At 49.4% G+C, this 11,331-nt stretch overlaps 1 pseudogene; it reads left to right on the top strand.

The window, feature by feature from the left end:
- The first annotated feature begins 243 nt into the window (after nt 1-243).
- The window catches only part of LOC131922250 (glyceraldehyde-3-phosphate dehydrogenase-like), a 37,052-nt pseudogene continuing 25,964 nt past the window's right edge, over nt 244-11,331 (top strand).

Here is an 11,331-nt window from a genome sequence, read left to right as displayed (position 1 = left end):
CTGCTCTCTCTGTCTGTCGGCTGGACTGGGGGACTGGACCCAAGATGGTGCCTGTCACCCAGAGGAGGAGGAGAGGAAGCCTTTAATGAAATCTGTCTTCTACCTGTTACCGCACTACACCAGGCTGTAGACATGGGCAGTTCCCAGGGCCTTGTCCCACCGGGAACTTTGTGTTCTGACGAGACCCCCTGGAGTGCACCTTACAGTGTGAGAAGCCCTGGTGAAGAACAGTTAGACGGTCCCATGCGTGTGCCCAAGAGACTGCTGATCCGATGTGGACGCCTGGGACCAGCACCGTCACCTCCCTACCACAGTGGCCATGCTGTGAGGGGTGAGATTTTCCATGAAGTCAACAGCTCTTGGTGACGTGCCAAACAAAACACACAACTCCCTCAGTTTGCACAATGGTTGAATTCCTGGAAAATTCAGTTTGTCTAAAAACCGTCCAAACCTTCCTTTGACACGTAGATGGCTGGGCATTTCTTCTCAGGCATGACTGTGTTGTGGGGTCCCTGGGCTCTGTTCTTGTAGTCTCTGGCATTGTAATAACTAAAAATAGCCTTGGAATTTCCCAGCTTGTCCCCTAGGGGTGGCCACTGCCCTCCCCAGGAACAAGTACTCTCTTCCGACCGCCTGCCTCGGAACTTTGCATCTATTTACTGGATTCTCTCAGCAGCTTAAAATACCAGTGCCCTTCTCTCCCCTTGGTTAAGAAAACCAAAATTCTGGGCCACCAGACATCTTCAAGGGGTCACACAGCTGGTGAGTCTGAGAGCAAGCCAGGTCTAGACCTGGGGTGGCCTTCAGCCAGACACTTGGTTTCTGTTCCAGGTCCTTCTAACAGTCAAGAGTAACTATGTTTTGGCTCATTCACTCCTGTGGGCAGAAGGGAGCTGGGGTAACTGGGCCCGAGAGCTGCTGGGCCTCCGGGAACCTCATCTGAGCTATTGGTCACCTTTCTCGGTGCTGTGGGTCAGCTTTGAGCGTTAAAGCTCACTCATGGTGGGCAGAGCATGAGGTGGCTGGTCACATAGCATTTACCGTCAAGAGACAGAAAGAGATGGATACTGGCCATCTGCTCACTTCCTGCTGTGTGTTTTATCCAGAGCCCCATCCCACAGGGTGGTGTTATCCATGTTCAGTGTGCGTGTGGGTGCACGGTGTGTGTGTGTGTGTGTGTGTGTGTGTGTGTGTGTGTGTGTGTGCTCTCTTTAGTTTATCCTCTCTGAAGATTCCCTTATAGATGATGTTCCAACACTGCTCTTGCTCAAGGCCTGCGAAGCCTGGGTTGGTGGGTGGATGGAGCAGTCTCAGGCCCCCTTCCTCAGCCTCACCCCGAGGCCATTGTCCATAGACCGCAGAGGGACCTGAGGAGGCCCGCAGCCAGTAAGTCCGTTGGCTGCTCTCACACTCCACGTGGGCCCCAGGAAGCAGAAGTAACTGTGTCCAGCTCAGATGGCATGCTGCCAGCAAACCTTCCTCCTCGGCCCTTCACTAGCCCTGGGCATTCCTCTGCTCTTTCCTGAATATTCTTCTCACATCCTCTTCCGGAATGAAGAGAAGAAGCACGTACATCCTTTAAGACCGGGACTCAGATGTCTTTGTTCTCTGCTGTCTATGTCCTCCTCATGCATGTGAGCTCCAGGAGCCCCTGGGAAGGGTCCCGTGGCCCTGCATGGCTACCACCCATACCTTCCCTGATACTACCAGTGTCTGACTTGAAAGATGGCAGCTGAGACCCAGCCACTCGGCCACTGCTGGATGCTGACCTCCTCTCTCAGAACATCCCCAGGGGACGACCATGACAAGCTCCTTTTCACAGATGAAGAAACTCAGGTAGAAAGAGCTATGGCAACATCTTAAATTAGAGCAATGGGATTCTTCTAGCTTGCCCCAAATACTTCCATGTGGTTCCTGACCCTGAGGATAAACAGTTCACTGATGGGCTCCACATCTCAGAGATGCTGGTCTCTTTGGAGACAGTCAGACTTATTATTATTATTTTTTTTAAAAAGATTTGTTTATTTTAATGTGTGTGTGTTTTTGCGCATGCATGGCTGTGCACCACATGCATGCAGTACCCTAGGCGGCCAGAAGATGGCGCCAGATCTCTAGAGACTGGGAGTTAGCTGTCAAAAGGTTGCTGAGAACTGAAATTATATCCTATGCAAGAGCAATAAACGCTCTTAACCACTGAGCCAACTCTCCAGTCCTACATTTATTTATTTATTTTCTGGGGTGGTGGTGTGGTGGTGCACATGTCTCAGTGCACGTGTGGAGGTCAGAATTTGTGGTGGGAGTCTGTTCTCTCCTCCGACCAGGGATTGCATGAACTCAGATCGGCAGGCTTGGTGGCAAGTTCTGTGATTACAGCCTTAGCCAGACCTTTTTTAAAACAGTGCTCCATGCAGTCCTGACAAGCCGCCAGGATTCAACCATGGCGGTGCTTTAGATGATGAACTTGACCTTGAGCCAGGGTTTGAAGGATGGCTGTTTGGAAGGTATCCACGAGAAACACCAAGACGCGGAGGTAAGGGCTGAGCTGGGAGGCAAAGGGACGCACATTCCCTGCTGGAGGGTCTCCCACAAGCTTGAGCCAGAGAGCTGGAGTGCTGTGCTAGGAGTACCTTGCTTGGGGGTTCCTGTAAAGACCCACAGAGGTTTCCTACTGAGAACTTACTCAGGGTCCGAGAATCTGAGCTTGCTTTACCCAGCAGGGCTGCATAAGGGGATGATTTGACCACAGGCGTGGTTACCAGGTGTTTGGAAGGGTCTATACTTGGCTGTGTGGCTTGCTTTGATCTAGCAAGCAGGGAGGTCTTTTGCCCCGCTCCTGGGCATTGTTATAAAAAGCCCTTTGAAGAGGCAGAAGGGGCCATTGGATATTGATCCAGATCTTTCTGAAGCTGTCCTATGTTTCTTTCTCCTCCTCGTTATCTTTCTATCTAAAAGTTTCTTACCACTTTCCTCATCATAAGAACCCTGGAAAAGGGCTGGAGAGATGGCTCAGTGGTTAAGAGCACTGGCTGCTCTTCCAAAGGTTCTGAGTTCAATTCCCAGCAACCACATGGAGGCTCACAACCATCTGTAATAATAAGATCGGGTGCCCTCCTCTGGACTGCAGGCATACATGTAGGCAGAACACTATATACATAATCAATCAATAAATCTTTTTTTAAAAAAGAAAGAACCCTGGAAAAGGTGGGAGCTGGGCTCCCACAGGTTCCCTGCTGGGGAATGCCTGGCTTGGGGGTGTCCTGCTGGGGCTTTCCTACAGGGGTGTCCTGTCTGTGTTTCTTCCTTGGGGATAATCACATGCTTCCCCAGGGCGCCGTGTTTGGCGGGGCTGAGGGTATGTGAAAGTGCATGATTGGCTGTGTTGGTCCAGAGTTTCTAAGTAGTCATGAAGTTGGGGTTAATGCTGAAGATCACGCTAGGGGACTTGAGAGAAAACCAGGAGGAAGAGGAGAGAGGCTTGAGACTACCACGCAAGTCTGAACCTGAGGGAAGGAGGAGAAGGCAGAGAGGAGCGCCCGGTGGCCCTGACAGTAGGGAAGATTGTGCATGCCTCTCTGCCCTGTCACTGCCCGGGAGGTATGAGGAGGAGGATACCACTCTAGAAACCTGTGATGGGGTTCACAGGGCTGCAGAGGGCCTGATAGTCTGAATTCCCTTCCCATGGCTGTCTCACCCGAATCATGGCTGGGAACATTGGGTCTCTAGGCTGTGACTGCCTGGAACACTCTGTCTTCACACACGAGGCAAGGGCAGGTTTCTCACACTCCCCAGGCTGCACGTATACCATAGACCCAGCAAGATCATTGGCTCAGTGAACCCTTGAACTCTCTTAAGAGAACTACGGTGCTTACCGGGAGGTGGAGACTCACGATGTCGGCTTGGGCTTAGTACGTGCCAGGCCCTGGCTTAGGTCCCCACCACCTCCTCCAACACCTTTAGTTATTGGTCTTTTGAGCATCAGCCATGCCGAGCCACTGGGAAAGTGTAAAGATACGGACAGACTCAGAAGGAATGTTTCCTTATGGCGATGGACGGCCGTGGAAGCCATGCTCCCTGCCCCCTGGCCCCTGCAGAGTCCCTCACCCTGCAGCCACATGGAACCACAGCGACACCATTGGTAGAGTGCCTGTGGCTTCCGCCTGCTTCTTCTCCCTGCTCCAATATCCGCTGACTATCTTACCCCGGAGTGTGTGGTACTTGTCAGATATTAAATTGACACCAACACACGACCCTGGATCTCAGTCAAAAGGCTGACGGGAGATGGGAAGTCTTTCTGTCCTTCCCCACGTTAGGTGAGTGTCATTCTCGGGAAAAGCTCAGTGTGGGTCATTCCAGAACTGTGACCTTGCTGTGCCGTCCAGACTTCCTCCTTATCCTCTTGGTGACCCCGTCATCTCTGCCACCCTGTGATCCTTGAGGCAAGTGACTCATATACCTCAGAAACCTCCCCAGGATGAGGAGGGACCAGGCCAAACTCTGAAATAGAAACTAAACCTAAAGTAGCGTGGCTGGTCAGGGGGGCAGCCCTTCACCAGGAAAGAGGCATGAGGCCTGGGAGAGGAAGGAAGAAAATGCAAGAAGGGAGGAAGGGAGAAGGCTAGGGTGTGGGAGGCGTGGGGAGAAACCCCCTTGAGACCGCCCCAGGGGTGGGAACCACATTTGCCTCCTATACCTAGGGCCTGGCTTGGTCGACGGATGGATTCACTTTGAACAATTTCACATTGAGGGGCTGCAGAGAAGATGATGAACAGCCTGGGGGTGAGAAGTGCTTACTCTCCAGAAGATGGGGCCACTGGAGAAAGGTGGCCGAGCCCTTTTGTACCCCAGAATGGCAGCCCTTTGAGAAGTCCCAGTGGGACCAAGGGAGGAGCCTCCACCTGACCCCGGGTAGCTGGGGGAAGATGGCTAAGCAAGCTGGGGACATGCTCGATCCCCAGGGCACCGTGTCCAGCTGTTTCCCGCTGTGGGCCTGCTCTTCAGGCCCTGCAAAGGTCTCCTTCGTCCTGTCTGGCAGCTGCTGTTGTCACTTGGATATGGCTAGACCAGACGGAATGGTGTAAGTGAAATACACTTGGATTTCAAAGACCCCCTGTCAGAAAAGCATAAGATGTCTCACTCATAATTTTTATATCATGAATGTTGAAATGATAATGAGTGAATTAATACTATGTTGAAATGATAATGTTTTAGATAGACTGGGCTAAAGAAGAATTATTAAAATTGATTTCACCTATTTTTTTTTTTTTTTTAGTTAATGTGGTTAATAGAACATTTAAAATTATATTCATAGTTTCCATTCTACTTCTGCCCGGCCCTCGAGGTATGTTTGCTGCTAACTGGACCCCCACTGGCAGACCAGCATGGGTAGGTGGTGTGGATCCTTTAGAAGGAGTACAGACCTGACATCAAGAACTGGGGTCAAGCCGGGCGGTGGTGGTGCACGCCTTTAATCCCAGCACTCGGGAGGCAGAGGCAGGCGGATCTCTGTGAGTTCGAGGCCAGTCTGGTCTACAGAGCGAGATCCAGGAAAGGCACAAAGCTACACAGAGAAACCCTGTCTCGAAAAAACCAAAAAAAAAAAAAAAGAACTGGGGTCATGGCCCAAACGCCCCCACAGCTGCTGGAGTGACCCTCTAGATGTCTAACGCGGTGCTGCACTGTCTGGCATCAATCCTCCGGCTGCCCAACCCAGGTTTGTTTTAGATAATGGTGGGGTTTTGAGTTTTTCAACTCTACAGATCATTGGTTGAAAAGAAGACATAAATCATGAAAGAGAAAAGAATGGAGCTTTCTCTTTTCCTTCAGTTCAGGTTCAGCCCAGGGGGACTTTCCTTCTTCCCTGGGGCTGCTCGGCACAGGAGCTGAGGGAATGCTCACCTGCTGTGGAATAATCCTTTTGTACACTGTGGATATGTATTACTCTCATTGGTTTAACAAAGAGCTGACTGGCCAATAGCTAGGTAGTAAAGCTTAGGTGGGACTAAAAGAGAGCATGGGGAAGAAGGAGTGCAGAGTTTCTAGGAGACGTGGAGAGAAGCAAGATGAACACACGGTGCTGACAAAAGGTACTGCCACATGGTAGAGTGCACACATACACACAGTAAAGACAACCATGGGTGGCCATCACACATTCATATACCTGAGTAGACGGGGGTGGGGGGGGTGGGGGGGTGGGGGGGGTGGGGGGGGTGGGGATGATCCAGTGACGTCTCTCATGGTTCCCATACACCGGATCAGCAGCCACATCTGACCTCTCCTGTGTGTCCAAACAGAAGACACCTTAACCAGACTTACCTCCGGAGGTGACAGACCAGGCAACTCTCTAATTTGTTTCCTTTTGGGGTGGAAGTGTCAGACCCCCACCCCCACCCCAAGTGTTAGGCGTGATTGATCAAAGGGAACCCCAGGGACCTGAACACATCTCAGGTTGCACACCCCCAGGAGTCCCCTGACCCGCTTCACTCTTCCTCCCTCCAAGGGGCTCTGAGACCCCGGTGTCTCTAAGTCTGGTCTCTGGTGTCTTGCTGGGGCCTCCAGATTGTTGTGGGACAGTCACCAGAGAAGTCTGCTCAGACATGGGTTTAAGCCAATAGAAAAATCTTTATTAGCTGGCTGGTGGCTACAGTGGGTGTCCAGGATCCCAGTGTAACACTGAGCCTTTATCAGGGTGAACTTCAAAGCACAAAAAATCATGTTCTGGGTTGACATACTTCAATAACAAGAACAGTCAGCCAGAAGCAGAACTACAGAAGCTAAAAAGCAAGGTTAGTACATTTAGATATTTTCCCAGAGCTATGGCTTTGGTGGATTGGGTCTTTGTTTTTAGATTGGCAGGTGGTGCTGTCTACATGCTGAGTTTTACAGTCTGAATGGCACCTCCATCATGGAGTCAGTTGTGCTAAGGTCTGGGGCCCTGTTACAGGCTGTGAAAAATGATGTTTGTGAAGCCCCAGTTGATGGTGAATTTGAGAAATGTGTAGCCACTCCCAATAGAGGGTCCTCAAGTTCAACATCTAGAATATAGGTGGCCAGGAGAAACTTGTGAAAATGAGATATGTCTCATGTGCCATTAGAAGGTTTGAGGTAACATCATGTTACTTACAGGAATATACCTAACTGGCTGGAGATCTGGGACAAGTGTGTGAAGATACCCCCACTGTACTGTGTGTCAAAAAAGTGTTTATTAAGGACAGGAAAGTGAAGGCAAAATATACCCTCTCTCACTGTAAGAAGACCTTTTCAGTGCCATGATATTTCTGTCCAAGCAGCTACAACTTTGAGAAGCCCTTCCCCTGGTGAGCCAGGGAGCCCTTGGAAACCCTAACCTGGAGTTCCTCGCCATGCCTTGCCCTTGCCCCACCCTAGGGGTCATGGGTACAGCCTTGGCAGCACAGTACCAGTGACAGAGTGGAGCTGGAGCCTGGTGTCCTGTACGTCAGACATGCAGCGTGTGTGGGAGACCTTATTACCTAGCCAAGCAGAAGATGTGCTCCACCTCTGGGCTGGCCTCCTCAGAATGAATATGGCAGTTAAGGAGTATCTTTGATGCGATGTGAAATCTCCTAGTAACAGCGGAAGCGACACCCATAAAGCCTCACCAACGTGACTGTGTGCAGAACAAGGACACCAACAAACAGCACAGGGAAGAGGCCCGGGAGGCCTCAGCCCTACACAACTCCACACAAAGAACCACAGACAACCGAGTAAAGCCGAGAGCGGGAGAGGTGGCCCTCCCCAGGGGAGAGCACACCAGTTGGTTGTCCCATGCCAAACAGTCAGTTCTGAAAACATACATACAAGTAACATTATATGGACTCAACAGGTTGTATTTGGGAATATATTTGCATATACCAATACATATATGCATGCAAGAACAATTGATGAAAAAAGAGGCCATGGGTTTGAGGGAGAGTAGCAAGGGGTGTATGTCAGGGTTTGGAGGATGGTAAGGAAGGGGACCATGTTATAATTAAAACACGATCTTAAAAATAAACAACAAAAAGATCGCTCAAATGCTCATGTGACAGGTTTTAGAAGACTATTTTCTCTCTCTCTCTCTCTCTCTCTCTCTCTCTCTCTCTCTCTCTCTCACACACACACACACACACACACACACACACACACACACACACAGAGGGGCATGTGGGTGGGGCTGATGGACCGTCTCCAGGCATTAGGCTGGGTCCTGCCTACCTGTGAATAAAGTGAATTTCTCCCCCTAAAAAACAAACACCATCCCAGGCCTGGGAGAAGGCTCTCAGTGGGCAGAAGCCCTGGCAGAAGACATCTGAATACCTTCGCTCAGATGCCGGGAACTGAGTAAAAAGGTGGATGCTGTGCCCACACCTGCACTTCCAGCGTCCCGTGGGGGGTGGGAGGAGAAAACAAGAGAATCGTCCCAAAGCTCACGGCCCAGTGCACAGCCCTGGTACAGAAACAAGAGACCCTGCCTCAGAATCAAGGGGAGGACTAACTCTGACCTCCATACACATGCTGCAGGAGGTGTGTACTCGAGAGAGACACACACACACACACACACATATAACACACACACCACACATACATATAGCACACACACACAATACACATACATATAACACACACATGCACACGCACAACACACATACATGTAACACACACATGTACATCACAGATAAGTATAACACACACTACACATACCTATGACACACACATATACATCACATATAACACATACATATAACACACACACCACACACATATATAACACACACCACACATACATATAACACACACATAACACACATACATATGACACACACATGCACACACACACACACACCATATACATATAAACACATATAACACACACACACACAAGCATGCACCCACACACCTATACTGCTTCTGCGTTTCTGGAAAAAAAAAGAAAAGCACAGTTTTAATGCTAGCTTGATTTGAAGACAGGAACTTGGGCTTGGGCTCTGTAAGAACCTCCAAGCCGACTCACCCATCAAGCAGGTGTCGATGGCTTCTGATTCAGGAGCGGCCTTCAGCCAGATGGGTGACAGGAAGCCAATCACAAAGGCGCTTTCCCAAGTGGCCCCACCCCCGGCCTGTTCTCCTTTCAGAGCTCCTGCTGCCTAAACTGGGTCTGCACCACACAGCCCAAGTTCAAGGGCCCCTCTCCGTCAGGCGTCAGGCGTTAGTTAGCCTTCCTCATCGTGCAGGTTTGTATTTTCAGCTGGACAGTGAGTGACGAGCAGGGTCCAAGGTTCCCCTCTCCTTGGTTAGCTCAGTGTACCTGCAGAGCGTCTAGAGCTGACCTGTTATCGTGGCCTCGTGTTAGTGCTACAGCATCGCAGAAGTGGCTCTTGGGTGTCAGCATGTGGGGCCACTGATTGGTTTTAAAGTGTACCTAAAAAGACGTCTTCCCGTATTCACCGGTAAGAATGTCTGGGGACTGGCGGGACAGCTCAGTGGTTAGGGCACTTGCTGCTTCCTAGAGGAGGTTCAGTTCCCAGCATGCATGGCAGGCAGCTCACAACCACACGGAACTCCAGGTCCGTGGGATCTGACACTCTTTTGCCGTTTGAGGACACCCACACATTTGTGCACACACATACACACACTAATAAAAAGTAATACAAATTAATTTTTTTTAAAGAATGTTTTTAGCTTGTTGTGGTGGCACATACCTTAATCTCAACACTGAGGCTGAGGCAGGAGGATTGTTGCAACTTCAAAGCCAGCTTGGAATATATAACAAAACTCTGTCACCAAAATCTCCCCAAACCAGGATTGGAGAGATGGCTCAGTGGTTAGGAGCCCTGGCTGCTCTTGCAGGGGACCCGGGTTCAGTTCCCAGCATCCACAAGGCCAGTTACAACTAATTGCCATTAAGCCCGCTCCAGGTGATTTGGCGCCCTATGCTGGCTTCCTTGGGCACCAGCGCACTCATACGTGCGGACAAACAACTCACACAAAGTTAAAGCAAAACCCGTAAACATTAAATAAATTTGAAGATTGCAGTCCACAGCTTCCCTTAAAACTCCTGAGAAAACAATATATCTATCTTTATTTCTTTGATAGTTAGAGATGGAGTCCCCCTGTCCTCCTGAACCCCATTTCACACCTGCATTTAGAGTTCCCCCGTTGGAGTGTAGCCCAGGGGTAGAGAGTGTGCTTAGCACACGTGAGCCCCGGGTTCAATACCCAGCACTGCAGAAGAAATAGAAACAATCCATTTCCTTTATCAAACGGGACCAAAGGTTTACACAATCATTCAGTTAATCACTTACTGTGCATTTGAAAGCCCCAAAGCAAATATTTGATCCCTCCTGCTGGCTCTTTGATCTTTTTCTGTTGAGTGAGTAAGAGAACCAGCGGGTCATTTCCTCCCAGTCGTCTTTAAAGAATGGATCGTGGGTGCTCTCGCCTTATGATTTATCAGTCAGTGTATTGATAAACGCGCCGGCAGGCCACGGCACTCCCCAGGACAGTGCCCTTGTGTCCTGTATCGCAGACGGGGCTCGGGCTTGCTTCCTCTCTCTCTCTCTCTCTCTCTCTCTCTCTCTCTCTCTCTCTCTCTCTCTCTCTCTCTTTCTCTCTCTCTCTCCCCTCTCTTTCTTTCCTTCTTCCTTTCTTTTTCTTTCTTTCTTTCTTCTCTCTCTCTCTCTCCCTTTCTTCCTTCCCTTCCTTCTTTCTTTCTCTCTTTCTTTTTAAATCCAGCAAAGACCAATACTTTATAAAAACACCTCTTCAAAGAACAAGATTCTTGTGGTGGCAAAAGGTGTGTTTGCGGAAGGATGGGAGAAAGGAGGGTTGAGTAGGTGTAGCACACAAGATTTTTTTAAAGGGGGTGAAATTAGTCTCTTATGCAAGCACTACCAGGCCTGACCCCGCTTAGCTTCCGAGATCAAACAAGGTTTGGCCAGGTTGTGATGGTTCATGACTACCTGCATCTCCAGCTGCAGGGGATCTCTCTGTCTCTGTCTCTGTCTCTGTCTCTGTCTCTCTCTCTCACACACACACACACACAAACACACAAATATCTTTAATTTTAAAGATATGTAATATTGAAGATGCTTAATAGAGCAAATAAAACAACAGAATGTAAATGGTACCTAGCTCATTGACAGAACAAGCTGTTAAAATACATAAGAATGTTAAAAATTGGAAGCAGAAATACATTAAAGTTTTTTGTAAAAAAAGGGGGGGCAGTTATATGTATTCTTCCCTTTACTGTCAGATTTTCTGTAATGTTTATATACTTCACTTATTATTTTTTTTTAAAGAGAGAGAGGAGAGCTGGGCAGTGGTGGCGCATGCTTT

Source organism: Peromyscus eremicus, chromosome 12, assembly GCF_949786415.1.
Source record: "Peromyscus eremicus chromosome 12, PerEre_H2_v1, whole genome shotgun sequence".
In the NCBI taxonomy this organism is placed as follows: domain Eukaryota; kingdom Metazoa; phylum Chordata; class Mammalia; order Rodentia; family Cricetidae; genus Peromyscus; species Peromyscus eremicus.
The sequence above is the reverse complement of the archived record's forward strand: the minus strand, read 5'-3'. Positions and strand labels throughout refer to the sequence as shown.